This window comes from Fistularia commersonii, chromosome 3 (assembly GCF_037954325.1).
Source record: "Fistularia commersonii isolate RoL2024-O1a breed Wild chromosome 3, RoL_Fcom_v1.0, whole genome shotgun sequence".
Lineage (NCBI taxonomy): Eukaryota > Metazoa > Chordata > Actinopteri > Syngnathiformes > Fistulariidae > Fistularia > Fistularia commersonii.
This window is the reverse complement of record NC_141286.1, coordinates 8,683,938-8,698,018: the sequence shown is the minus strand read 5'-3', so window position 1 is coordinate 8,698,018 and position 14,081 is coordinate 8,683,938. Positions and strand designations below refer to the sequence as shown.

General features: G+C 45.0%; 1 protein-coding gene across 5 annotated transcripts in view; it reads left to right on the top strand.

The window, feature by feature from the left end:
* The window catches only part of rap1gap2a (RAP1 GTPase activating protein 2a), a 98,153-nt gene that overhangs the window by 54,451 nt on the left and 29,621 nt on the right, over positions 1 to 14,081 (top strand). The window lies entirely within an intron of this gene.

Sequence of the window (14,081 nt, the reverse complement as noted above, 5' to 3'; positions counted from 1 at the left end):
TGGTCTGGTGAAGCCGTGGCTTTTTGAAGTGCAAATGTCGAGTCTTCCCCTATTGTGCGAGGACTGGACGTAAACAGCTCTGAAAGCTCTTCACGTGAGAAAAAAATCCAACTGGATTTGGTAAATAGCATGTAACCTCTCATTTTCTCATTTTTACATGAGGGTTTTGGTGATGGGAGCATGCTGTGAGCTCGGGCAGGATACAAGGTCAAGCTCTTTTTCTCATTTCTGTTCCATTAGCTGGCGACAGGCACCTCCCGGCCGGTCCGCGTTAGCAAACAGACACATCATCCCCTGCACGATTCCCTTCCCCGCGTCGTCTCCACGATGCCTTGCAACCAACCCGCAACTGCCTGAGCTCCCGCTATGTACGATCTTATCAGTCTTTATTCCCCCTCTCATTGATGAATGCTGCACTGGCCGGGGCTTTCTTTCCGCCGCCCCCTCCTTCGAGTCCCAACGCATGCTAAAAGAAGGGCCGGAAGCTTTCGCGGCAGAGCATACCGGAGATGGCAATTAAATTTTGACTTTTGACGACAAGCGGTTTTCTTTTCTGAGCTCCGCTTGGCACGAGGTCGAGCGAAATGCATCCGGACAGGTGTTTCACCCGCGGCTGTTTTTTAAAAACAACCCTGGGAATCGGAGGTGAAGTGAGGGAGAACAGGCCACTTCACAACAGTGAGTCGGTCTGGCGATGCTGCGCTAATCAATTATGTTAACCCTTGTAAAATCCCCACCTGCGTCTTTATCTCCCATCAGATTTGAACAATTTGATTCGAAGGTTACGAGTCGCTTTTTAGCCGTTGTCTCCTCGGGTGTAAATGGCAACCGGTGTGTGGAATATTAAGTAACAGCGATCTGGCGTCTGGCTTCATCAGCTCAGCGCACGGCGGGAGGTCTTCTGCGCCAGATGCGAAGGCCAGAAGGAGCAGGAGGTAGAACGTGACCCAGACGCTTGACCGCTGTTTGGTTTTTTTGGCTTTGGCTCGGTTAGTGGTGCGGGTGTCCTTCCTATCAGAGGGTTGGCGGTTTAATTTCCCGGCTCCTTCCGCATTCATGTCGAAATATCCTCGAGCGAGACAATGAACCCCCAATGCCGCCGTCGGTGTGTGGATGAGTCAACGCTTTATGGTGTAAAGCGCTCCATAAGTGGAGACCATTTAGCGTTTGTCGATGGCAAAATTCCTTTGTTTGTCCATTGGGGCGTTTGTGACGCCGTGATTGTACTTCATCAGTGACTTTCGTATAAATGATGCTTCTTCGGCAGCGTCACACACACACACACACACACACACACACTTTTCAAGTCCCCTGGAGGGAGCCCCCCCGCTGTCTTGATTGGCAGTAACTCAGACGTGGCATCCGGGAGGCGGTGGTTTAAAAAAACAATTTGATGTTTTTTTTTTTCCAGCCAACGCGTTCCGAGTAATTCCACGTTTGTGAGAAACGGGCTTCGGAGAGAGTACTCGATGTTCAGCCGGAGCCGCAACAAACTGGCCGGATACAAATCGAGTGGTGTTTCCGTTTAACAAGCGCGGTAATCACAACGGCGTAAACGGGATTGCGCAATTATTGAGGAGTTACGATCGTCCACGGTTGTTTACGGCTGGGAACTCGGCCGGAACGGGTGGAGGGCGGAACAATTGACAGAATCAATCATACCAAATCCCGACCCGAGTTAAAGGTGCTTCGTCATCCGGTCCAAAGAACGGCGGCCCGGCGGATGTCAAGAGGAGGCACAGTCGGCCCATCTTGCGGTATTCTTATATTAAATTAGGATGATATGCCAATAAACACACAACCGGCTGAGGTTTTTTTTCCTTCCATTCCAATCATTCCAGCCGGAGTTCTTCTCCAGATTGCTATCGAGGATTTCTTCCTGTGATTGACCGTAGTCATGACAGCCGAAAGGGTCACGGCAAATATCGGCGTGCGGCGCGGCGGCTCCTACTGTCAAGCGTCTCCGAAGACGACCCTTCACGGGAGGATTCGGGGGGATAAATTGTCTTCGTGTCTGTTCCATGTCACACACACACACACACACACACGGGAGGGATCCGTTCTCGCGTGTTATCTATAATAATAGCCGTTTAGCGTCAGACAGGCGCTTGCCCCCGTTGCAGCCGATTGACGAGCCCCCGCTCATCCTGTTTTCTCTCGATATTACGCTGTTTCCAGTAAATGCCGTCCCTTCTATTAATACCAGCCCCGGCCCCTCCCTGTTGGATGAAAATAGGCCACCGGCTTTAAACATACCTATATTATCTCCTGTTATTTTTTGGTCCCCTGTAAATAGCATTCAAAAAAGGCTAATATCATTAGCGGCGGCTTTCTCTTACACAATGGCTCTGTGTTTGCCGTTGTTTCTTCCCTCCAGCTCCTCAGGATGAATTATTTTTTTACTCGCTGACTAGACTGTGTTTCCATTTCTCAATCCTCCCGTCCGTTTTTCCCCCGTCGGCAACTCGGCCGCATCCTCCTCCGAACTTCGCCGTCTGGCGATCGCGTAAGGAGCAGAACAAGTCATTCACCTTATCCATTGCAGTTGGAGTTCGCTTTTTGTTTTTACAAATATGTGTGGTTATTTTTTTTTGTTAATGACAGCTTTGTCTTGGCGTGTAACGGATGACATGGTATTTTCTCTAACAAGTGTCCCACTCGAGGCAGCCCTATTTACCCAGCGCTTCACCGGGGATTGAGAGCTCTATTTTTAGTCTGCACAGATTCATTTATTCTCTCTCTTCATACCTCACTCTTTCAGCTATCCGTGTGACATCTACTCACTCTGTGCCTCTCACACCCCCCTACCCCGTCTCCGTATCTCCTGGCTTTTCTTCGAGATCTTTCTTTTCTAGCGTGGCTATCAGCGAGTCTGAAGTGGCGTTTTTTTTTTTGTTTTTTTTTTTTAAAGTGAGAAGCATTCAGTGTCGTCAGACTGGTGCCGAACTGTTTTCCTTTACCTTGTGTGAGGGTGCGGAGGAGGGGGTGAGATTGTGCAAAGATAAAGAAGAAGCGTCTCCTTTGAAAAGGGATTCGATGAAATCAAATTCATGCCGTTTTAAGTGAAGCGAAATGGGTTTGCCGTTTGGCCGGGCGACCATATTTTCCCCTGCATTGTAGTTGTGTTGAAGAGCGTGCATCACTTGATATCTCAGATGTCTGCTCATCTGGAGTTGGGTCACGAGTAGATCCACAATTGTGGCCCTGTTTATACACACACACACGCACACACACACACACACACACACACACACACACACATACAGGACTGTCTCAGAAAATTAGAAAATTGTGATGAAGTTCTTTATCTTCTGTAATGCAATTAGAAAAACAATGTCATACATTCTGGATTCATTACAAATCAACTGAAATATTGCAAGTGTTTTATTATTTTAATATTGCTGGTTATGGCTTACGTCTTAAGAAAACTCAAAAATCCTATCTCAAAATATTAGAATATCATGAAAAAGTATTTTTTGTTTTTTTAATTGCATTACAGAAGATAAAGAACTTTATCACAATATTCTAATTTTCTGAGACAGTCCTGTTTGTGGAGTAATAAACTGAATTGTGAGTTTGTTCCGTGATTGAGCTTAAAACTCAATGTGCTCATTTATCAAATTTAATTCTCCCGGCTGAAATTATTTGAAAACCGTTCATTTCCCCGCCCTTTTGGGAGAACGCACTTCATAAATAGCAAACAATGTATATAAAAAATTCATGATAAAAAAAGAATGTGAGTAAATAAACTGGTTTTATTAGGTGTATTTAACTTGAAGACAAAGATGCTGGCGGCGGTGGAGGAGGCTGGGGGAGGTTTTTCATTTCGTGCTCTTTCGATTAACTTAATCGCGACACACTTAATGTTACAAGGTGTTGCTAGATGTGACTTGCACACTTTGTGACACTTTATTGCTAAACTTAATTTACCGACAGAGTGAACGCCGCTCCAACCGGCTTTGAACGACTCTTCCGATGCCTCCTTCGTTGACGTTCCCGCTGTCTGCTGCACCAAAGCCTTGAAAATGTCTCTTTATGGACGAGTCAAAAGCACGTTTCTCCGTGATTTCCGGGCGAGCTAGCTAGTATCAGGAAATGCATCTGACTTTTTTAACTTCACTTCATAGACAGCGACGGCCATGTCGGTATCAGACGCTCATCATCTCGTTCCTAATTCAGATCTAGTATCACAAAAGAATTGACCGAGCTACGATTTGTATCTTTAAAAATTCGTATGAACTCATAAGTCAGGTTTCCACGGTATATATATATATATATATATATATATATATATATATATATATATATACACTGCTCAAAAAAATACAGGGAACACATAAAAAACACATCCTAGATCTAAATGAATGAAATATTCTTATGAAATACTTTGGTCTTTACACAGTTGAATGTGCTGACAACAAAATCACATAAAAATGATCAATGGAAATCAATTGTATCAACCATGGAGGTCTGGATTAGGAATCACACTCAAAATTAAAGTGTAAAAACAAACTCCAGGCTGATCCAACTCTGATGTAATGTCCTTAAAACAAGTCAAAATGAATCTGTGTTGCACTATGATTTCACAGAAGTGTGATTGACTTGGAGTTACATTGTGTTGTCATTGTGTTGACTTGGAGTTACAAAGTGTTCCCTTTATTTTTTGGAGCTGTATATATATATGTATATATAAATGTATACATAATCCTTCCAGATTATAGTTTGTTTTGGGCTAAATATCTTCACCACCTGGATTACCTCTTTACCTGACTTTTCCAGAGAAAGATATAAAAGAAGGGCGACCCCTCTTATGTACCCAAATGGTATTTTCAGCCAGTTCCTTGAAATAGGCCGGATACCGATTAAGTCCTGCATGTCGTCCCGTGGATGACACACTCATTTCATCCTTGGAGACATCCAACCTCTTTATTGGAGGCCAAGCCTGCGGAATTGGAGGTGGGGCCAGCTAGATCTATGACTTCCCAAGTCCCAAGAACGAATCTGGCACCCCCGGGGGCTACACGCCAAGGTCTCCGCCTCCACCTGCCGGCCATATGGCACCGTATCCAACCCCGATGACTCTCCCCCCACAGGTGGTGAGCCCACAGAACATCACGGCCCTGTGAAAAATAGCAGCAGAGTGCACCCACAGTCACGCGTCAACCTCTTCCGTGACATTTTTCTTTCACGGACACGCTTACTTTGAGTGTCGGAGTTGTTTTTCCAGTATTCGCAAGAATGCCGGGGCCACTTTAGTCGCGTCGCGTTTCATTAAGCGCTACAGGAACAGCCAACAAAATGGAATTAAATGTAAGAACTACAGCCACGGACGAAGGAGCGGGCATGAATCGGCCGAACAAGCTGCAAATGCCCAACAAACCCAGCCAGGTCGCGTTTCTTGCAGTATTTCCTTCAGTGTTTAGATACAGTACCAGTGAAAAAACAATGTATCATTTGTGCTAGAAAATCAATTGGCTGCTGTACTTGTAGACATTTGATATAGTACAGTTAAATGTGACAGTGTACTCTTAAGGGTATCCACCGAGGTAAAAGTAATTGCGAAATAATTAACCTGTGGTCTCTGGGAGGACCAGAATGACACACACACACACACACACTCAGAGTTTCCTCTGCTGGCAATGTGAGTGTCAGACGTGCTACAGGGAGTGGGTGAAAATGACACTGGTGTCGGTTCGGTCTAATGCCTGGATTTGTTACATAAGTCAATGAGAGAGAAGCGGAGAGGACAAGGGAGGGCAAAGGGAGTGAGAGAAAGGAGGTGGGGGCTGGACAAGAGATGAAAAAAAAAAAAAAAAAAGGGTGGGGAACTGGAAAAGATGAGTAAATCGATGGGACGGCTGCAACCCCAGACACCGACAGGTGGGGGGTATTTTTATCGACTGAAAAGTTGCCAGGCGCTATTCATGAAATATGAGGTATCAAAATTGTGAATTAAAACAAAAAGAAAATGTCCATGTTTTGTTTCCAAGGCGACCGCATATCCACCAATCAAACTCTTTGTTTGTTTTTGCATCGCCGGGCCCTCGACGTGCTCGTATAATTGCGTATAGGAAGAAAAACAAAACGTGGGGAAATATAATTGCAGGAGGAACAAAAGATATGTTTTGCTGATAATAATCCGCAGGTGTATTTTTTGACATCAAAATACATAAATATTCAAACATGAGCATGGTTCCAGTTTGCCACTGAAATAACCTGGTTGAAATGCTAACTTGTTTGTCCTGCTTGGTTCAGATTTGGTTTTCAGACAGAAGTGACGACCCAGGTTTGGTCCGAAAGGACTTTTCAGTGATCCTCGGATGGAAAGGAAAGCAGGGGCTTATCCCATGTTGTGTACAGCAAGGGAAAACCGCTGACCTTGAATTTTTTTTTGGGGGGGGGGGATCTTGAGGAACCCCTTAGCCCAGCTGCCGAGCCCCAGTGTGGAGAGGGCGGGACGCGATGAAAGCTTTCTGAAACATGTGAGATGTTAAAAATGTGACACGGAGTATCCAGACAATTCAGGGCACCTCCTGCCGGAGTCTTGCCAGGCATGTCCAGCTGGCCAATTCTGAGTTTGCAGGGATTGTATATCTCATTTGGATGGTTGGATGGATGGATGGATGGATGGAGTTTTCAATTTCAATAACACTAAAAACCAACCTCCCTTCAATTCTCACGCTCCCTGTCTTCTCCTCCCATCAATAATGAGCGTTTCAAAATTTCTGGCTGGATGGTCTCATCCCCCGTGTCGGCTGTCAAATTTGTTTCTATTAATATCCCATGAAAAGAGAGGGCGAGGTCTGACTCCCACCCCCCCAAAAAATGGTGATGAAGAGCACAGATGCCTTTTGATTAATGCCCTCCTGTCCCCTCCAAATGTCGGCCACTGTCTTCACTCTCCGGACGGACAGCTGAATGATTTGGAAAGTAACCTAAGAACCAGAGCAAGTAGTTTTGAAACATTATACTCTTATACTCAGATAGATAGATAGATAGATAGATAGATAGATAGATAGATAGATAGATAGATAGATAGATAGATAGATCATGCAGAAGAAGGTAAACAGATATTGCTGTAGACCAGATGTGCCCAATATGTCGATCGCGATCTACCGGTCGATGGCAAAGGTAGTGTGGGTAGATTGCATGGCTTTAAAACGTATGTGTCAGCCTATCATCTTCATTATGAAATTTGTCATTTGACTGACAGTCGGTCTGTCTAATCTGACCTTTTCTGACACGGGCGTCACTGCGGATGTGTGCATAACAGCGCGTTCTAGCAAGCTAGCGAGTTTATGCCTCCAATTTATGTCTTCTACACTTATGGGTATAAAAATAAGTGGGGGAGCTGGACCAAGTAAAAAGACTAAAACGTATCACTTCCATACGGAATGGGAGATGGACTTTTTTTTTTTACTATGTCATTTCAAAGTGCGTTTGCCTCATCTGCTAGTCTGCCATTGCTTTACAGAAAAAGGGAAATGTGGAGCGGCATTTTCAGACTGTTCATAAAAACGACAGCACTGACTTCCCTCAGAAAAGTGAGCTGAGAAATAGAAAGGTGAAGGAACTAAAATCCCAGCTGTCAGGACAGCATCATTTTTCTCACAGCTAACTCCAACTATGCTGTTGACTCCATTCAAGTCATCAGAATAAAGTATTAACCTGTTGTTGTGTGCCATAAGGGTTCATGCAGTTATGTAAGATCCTCAAACATTTATTGTGTTAAGTATACTCAGTAGATATTTCAATAAATATATATTCAGCATTTTTAGTGGAGGTCGATCATTTTCACATGGTCATTTGAATATTAGCTCACAAAGCAAAAAAGTGTGGGCATCCCTGCTGTTGACAAGAAGACATACAAAGTGCAGAGTGCAATGTCTGTTTAAGTGATAAGGCGATGATCCTCGTGAGTAATGGGGTCAGGGAGGGAGTGCAAAGATGAGATGATTAGATAAATAAAATGATAAATAAGGTTGTGATCAGATGATGCAATTGTTGGTGCACAACATTGAATGTGGCTTGTGGGAAGAAGCTGGTCCAATGTCTGGTCGTGTACCTCCATCCAGAGGGAAGAAGGAGATCGTTTACTGCCTGGTCCCTGAGTCTGGACTCTTGGCCCTGCATCGACGGCAGTTTGGCATCTTGGATGCTTTTCGTAGTCCTGATTCTCAGTTCAAATCCGTTCATGTCCTGCTTGGTGGATGAATCAAACTGAACGATCACGGAGGTGAAAAGAGCATACCGGATGACCGCAGCGTAAATCTGAATCAGCAGCTCCTGAGGGCAGGTTGAACTTCATGTACCGGTGCAGAGAGTACATCCTCTGTTGGGCAAGGACACGAGTACAGCGGCGTAGTCATTAGCTGCTTTCGGACCGGACACAGTTCTAAGAACTGCTCTTCTCTGCATTGGCACAGGCTGTAAGGGACCCTGGGAGGGGCCGGAGTGACGCAAGCGTCTGCATGCCATCAAAAAAGAAGGAAGAGGACGACATGAAGAGCAAAGCTGCCACTGCATTCATGTCCTGAATGGTGGGAATAATAAACATGAACAATCAGATGAGTTGAAGTTTGCTTCGCTGTGTGACGAAGAGCTAATTTATTTTGGCCGAAATGTTCATGTTCCAATGCTAGCCCTGGAATCCCCTCTGTGGCTTGTGGGCCGTAAGAGCTTGGGCCTCTTGAGTCCAATTCTTGTTGGCCCTATCCATTATAATTGCATGTCACAAGAAAACCACTGATCAGCGACAACAATTTTTTAAAAGCCTGCAAATAGTTTCTCATAATTTGCTTGGCTCACTGTTCCGCCAATCACCAAGCACTTACGTCATAAGAGTTCCTATGGAGCCGTCAAAAGACCCTACCTTAAAGTAGGATCTACAAGGGTTCTAGGAACTGAGGTCCACGGTCCCCGGTCCCTTTGCTGTCTGAATGCAGAGAAATGGCCTAGTTCCTTAGAATGTTCTAGGAACTGCAGTTTCTGGAGTGCGAAAGGTACTGTTGTAGTTGCCTCTTACAGCCATTGGAGACATGAAATGCAACAGGTGATCTTTGGTTGTTATTTTGCTAAGCATGCTAACATCATGCTAGCAGCTGTATCGGGCGTTTACCACTTCTAGACTCTAAACTATGACAATCTGCTATTTCATTTCAAGAAAAAGGAGCAGGATCAACTTGGTATAAAAGCAGACCGATGTGACTTATTTATGTGAGCAAAGGTGGATGTCAGATTGCATTCCCCGACCTCAAACTATTTCTCTTCCCCCAGCGGCCGTGATGTTGGCGGAGCATAAAACATCATGATATTAAAGAGAGATTTGTTTTCACAAATAGCTGTACTTCCAGGGAATTATTCATAAAAAACATCGGGTATAGATTGAAATGTTACAACTGATCCGCGGGAAGTTTTCACAGGACTCACATTCAGGGATTCATTTTAGCAATTAGCCGAATAAAACTTTAACTTTAAACGTGATGAAGACGGAATTTTCTTTGAACCCCCCCCCACAGAGGTTCAGTGATGGACTCTGCTGCGGCCGACCGGCGGGAGAGGTTGATTAAAAGCTGCACAGAGAGGCCGTCTGATGTCTCCGTAAATTACGCTCAGTGTTTTGCCCCCCGGCGGAGGCCAGTCGTGCCGCTCGGTGACGTATGCAGTCGTTCGGGCTGCCAAGAATGAAACAATGCTGGTAGATCCTCTAAAAGCGTGTATTGTTGTATCTTCACTCCCTTCAGTGTCTTTCTGAACAAACCCCAAAACATGTGTGGAAGAAACCCAACAGTAGTGTCTGAGTGGTGCCTTTTGAATATTCTTTATTTATGGAATTGTTTGACATATGATGTCTCAGTACCTCTGTTTGGTATGCGGGAGCCTAGAAATGGCTAACGGATCAACTAGCAGCTGCTTAGTTGAGATTTTTTTTTCAGTCCTCTATTGATCCAAGATGGGACATAAGGCTGCGACGGGGCTTCTCCACCTCTCCAGGTCATCTGCCATCACTTGAGTCCGTGGCCATGAATAACCAGCCTCCTTCAGCTCTGATGTGACAGTTGGTTGTTACACTATGTTGTTTTTTGGGCGTCCAGGTCTTCCCTTGCGGTTTCCAATGGAGAGCAATTCACATGATGCTTTGGAGGCTCATTCAAGATACATGATCTATGGGAGGATGCAGTTTCATTTGGTCTTTTTGTCCAACGGTTCTATATGATTTTGTTTGGTCAAAAAAATCTGACGATTCTTCTCAGGCAGCAACTCTCTGAATGTCTCTCTTAGCAACACTCCAACATTCAGACCCGTACAGCAACACTTTCTTGACATGGCTGTTTTTAGATCTTCACATGGGTTCTATGGAGTTCCAAATATCTTTTAGTTTGGAAAAGTTTGGATGGTCTATTCTAACATGTTTGCTGGTACCCTGGTCTTTTCTCTCAATGCTAGCCAGGTAGAAAAAGTCATCCACATGCCTTTAACTGGTGACCGTTTTGAAAGGTAAACAAATATGACATTCGTGTTGTTGGAATTGATGTAAAGGCCAGTTTGTGTGGTACATCTGTTATTGTCCTGTTGGACATGCTGCTTTGGGGACCCCAGGGCCAAATTATCCACAAAATCAAGATCTTCTAGTTGTGTCCTTAAGTACAATTGTCGATTGTCGTACCTTCAGGTCTTCATACTCAGTTTGCTTAATATCCGAAAGCAAGGCATCTCATATTCCCTTCCCTCGTGTGCATCTTTCCTCATTTCTCTTTGTCCTGTAATGATCATATTAACTGAGTTAGAGGAAACAGCGGTTGTGTAATTGGTTAATCGGCATGACGATCAGTCTCCTTATCAAGTTTCATGGCAGATATATAGCTCTTGGGTCTGTAAACCTCCCGTTTCAGCCGCCCGAGTCTCAGTTGTGTCTTTTCTGAACCGTCACCCTCGTTGGACTCATCATCCTGGCTTCCTACTTCTGTCTGGAGGCCCCCGCTGAGATTCTGCCACACCGAGACCGAGCTCAACAAATGTGCCATCCTCTGTCCTAATCTAATCTCAGGGGCGTAATCAGTACACGTAATGACATATTACTATCCCTTCCTCCTACACACAAGCACACACACACACACACACACAAATTCAGCCTGCATTATTAGATGATTGCAGTAGAATCAACCATTAGTACCGGCCGTATGCAACCGGAACGTACATTGTATGCTATTGTGCAAGAAGGTTGTCATCTTGCACCAGCTTTTATTCACATGTTCAGCGGAGCGTGACCAGCGGGCCGACATCCGTTCCCGATTGGTCGATGTTACAGGTGACCAAGCCTTTGAGAAGGTGTTCCTTGTTTGTGGCCTGAAAAGTCCTTCAGCGGCGACTCCCTGAATGCTGGCCGGGTGCCAGGAAAGAAGCGTTGCGTTCCCAGAAGCCAGCGATTACCGCGTTTTGAAAACGTCATACGTGCTTTTCCGGCTCGAGGGGGTTGGAAACTCGTGCCACGCCTCGCTTGTGCCTGTTGCCCGGGCGCAGGCTTCTTCCGAATCAACATGGAAAGCAAAGATTGTACATACAGTCTATGTTTGTGTTTGTGGTTGACCGCAGGACATGTAGCAAAAAAACAGAAGACAAATTCATGAATTTGATTTAAGATCTCATCTTAAATGCACTGGAGAGTATTTAAAAATACCTTGATCATGCCGTATAGACGGTGTCTTCATATATTTTATTATTACTGCGACTCTGCTGGGCTTAGCTCAGGACGTCATCTGTAACCTTGAGAAGAGCTGCATTTCGATGGGCTTTAAAAAGCAATGGCATTTTAAAAAAGGGACGCTGAGCTGTTCTTTCACATTCAGCAGAAAAACGAAATCCTGCAAAAGACAGCGAGCCACCAAAGTTCATGACCGCCTGACCCCAGCGTTTACTTCCCAGTCCGTCACTGTGGGCTGTTTTCAACTTGAGGCTAGTTTGAACTGATTATCTGGTCAAACAGTCCCACAGAGAAATGGGTTTAAAGTGATAATCTTCACGTTGCAGACTGGATTAGAGAATTGAGAGGGAAAGGACGCGGGTGATGGAGTAGTTAGCAGAGCTCTGCGATTGTAGCATACAGAACCACGCGGTTCGAATCCGCGATTACAACCCCCCCGTGGAAGTGCTCGAAAATCCAAAAACTAACCCCATCGTTTATTCCCACGGGATTCTGACGCTTTGCCTCCACCGAGGTTGGAATCTTGGGCGGGAAGCTGAAGCATGATTTTTACCTGGGCTGGATTGGGGTCAGTTGTAGGCCACATGGAACAGAAATGCGTCTCCGTCTGATTTTTAGCTGGCGACTGACTCACGCTGAGTCATTCAGCACCAAATATGGGTCTAAAGGGAACTGCAGCACACTCGGTGCCGCGTGGTTCATTTACGAGTGCATTATTTGACTGATACAGGATGAAAAGGGAAGGTCATCTACTCTTTGAACGGAGGATGAAAGGTACTTTTCTTTGTATCATCCCGTATCCCGACATCTTTCCCCTGACTTTCTCCACAAATAGTTTTTTTCCGCCCCACTCCTCCCTCTCTGAGCAGCGCGCATGACGTAGGTGCTGTTTCATCACCGCAGAGACCGTCCGAACGGCAAGGACGACGGCGACTGTCTTTTCCTCCCTTACTCGGGGACACAAACAGCATCTCTGTTTTCAGGTGAGAGTCAGGGAGAGCACCCCGAGTTATTATGGTCTGCCTGTTCTGTGCAGGCCGGTGATGGAAAACGCGTCTCGTCCTCAATTGGCTCTGCTTTGATGCATGAGTTTGTTTTTCTTCTGGCATCCTGCACCCTTGACCACTGTGAGCCAGCAATACTGCAGTAATGCAGACATGCAGTGGTGCATTGTGTGTGTTTAGGCTTCACAAAGAACTGGCCATCTGTAGACGGTGGGATAAAAGTGGGTGTGATATGAAGAGGCTATAAGGACTTAATATTTTCGGGTGACGATGCACCTTAACCCCCGCCGATATGCCCTACAACTTTTAGTTCCTGTAGTCTCCCGTGTTCACACATTCCTATTTTGGCAGCATTCTTTTTTATGCTCCTGAAAGCAAGCAGAAAACAGAGGTTGAGCTACAAGGACAATGTTCATGTTCCAAAATACAGATTATAGCTCTTAATCGCATCCCATTATGGGAGCGGCACATGCTGAAGCAGCAGAACAAATGCACACTGGTACTTAGGGCAGGAAACAGCTGTCTTTTGCCGGTGCAGAAACCTGGGATCGATCCCAGCTCAATGCAGACGGCCTTCTGCCTCGACTGGTTGGGTCGGAAAGAGAGAGAACGAGGAAGAAGGACGGAGAAATAGAGGCAGGAGTGTGATAGAGTCAGCAGGTAGGGGGCGTATGAGGGTTGGAAGGGACCGGCACAAATTATCTCATATTAATAACAATGGCGCTAACAGCTAAATGCTAATTGCTGACATGATATGATGATCACTTTATATTTATAGGAAAAATAATGTTATGGTTTATGTATGTATGTATGTATGAATGTATGCATTTGTGTGCATGTATGTATGTGTGTGTATGTATGTATGTGTGTGTGTATGTATATGTGCCACTGTTATAAAGCCTTCATAGTCCATGAAAACCCAAAAAAAGCAACTGCTTCTTTTCTCTAAGGTGAAGTGGTCGTCAAAATGTGTGCAGTGGAAATGTTTTGGAAATTAATCTGTGTTTTGATGTTTTTTGGATTTATTAGAAGTCCCCCCTCCGGTCAAATTTGTTTCCATTTACAATCACAAATAATAGATTCATTGGTGGTGAGAAGCAAAAGCATCCTGCAAGTAGTTTGGGGGTAAATGTTGAATTGTCGACAGCGAGAGTTCACAAAGTTCCTGTTTAAGCAAAGAGATGAGAGTTTCTTGGTATTTTTTCAAGGAAATGAATAAAAGGAGAAGAATTTTATATCCCAAAAAAAAAGCTCCTTTGGTGTCGCCCGGTTCAAATTTGCAGAGAGAAATTCGAAGACTCAGGTTTGAAGTGCACCGTCCTTACCTCGGAATAACTCGCTGGGCGCCGGGGTCAAAAAACGTCCCCTCCCCGTGT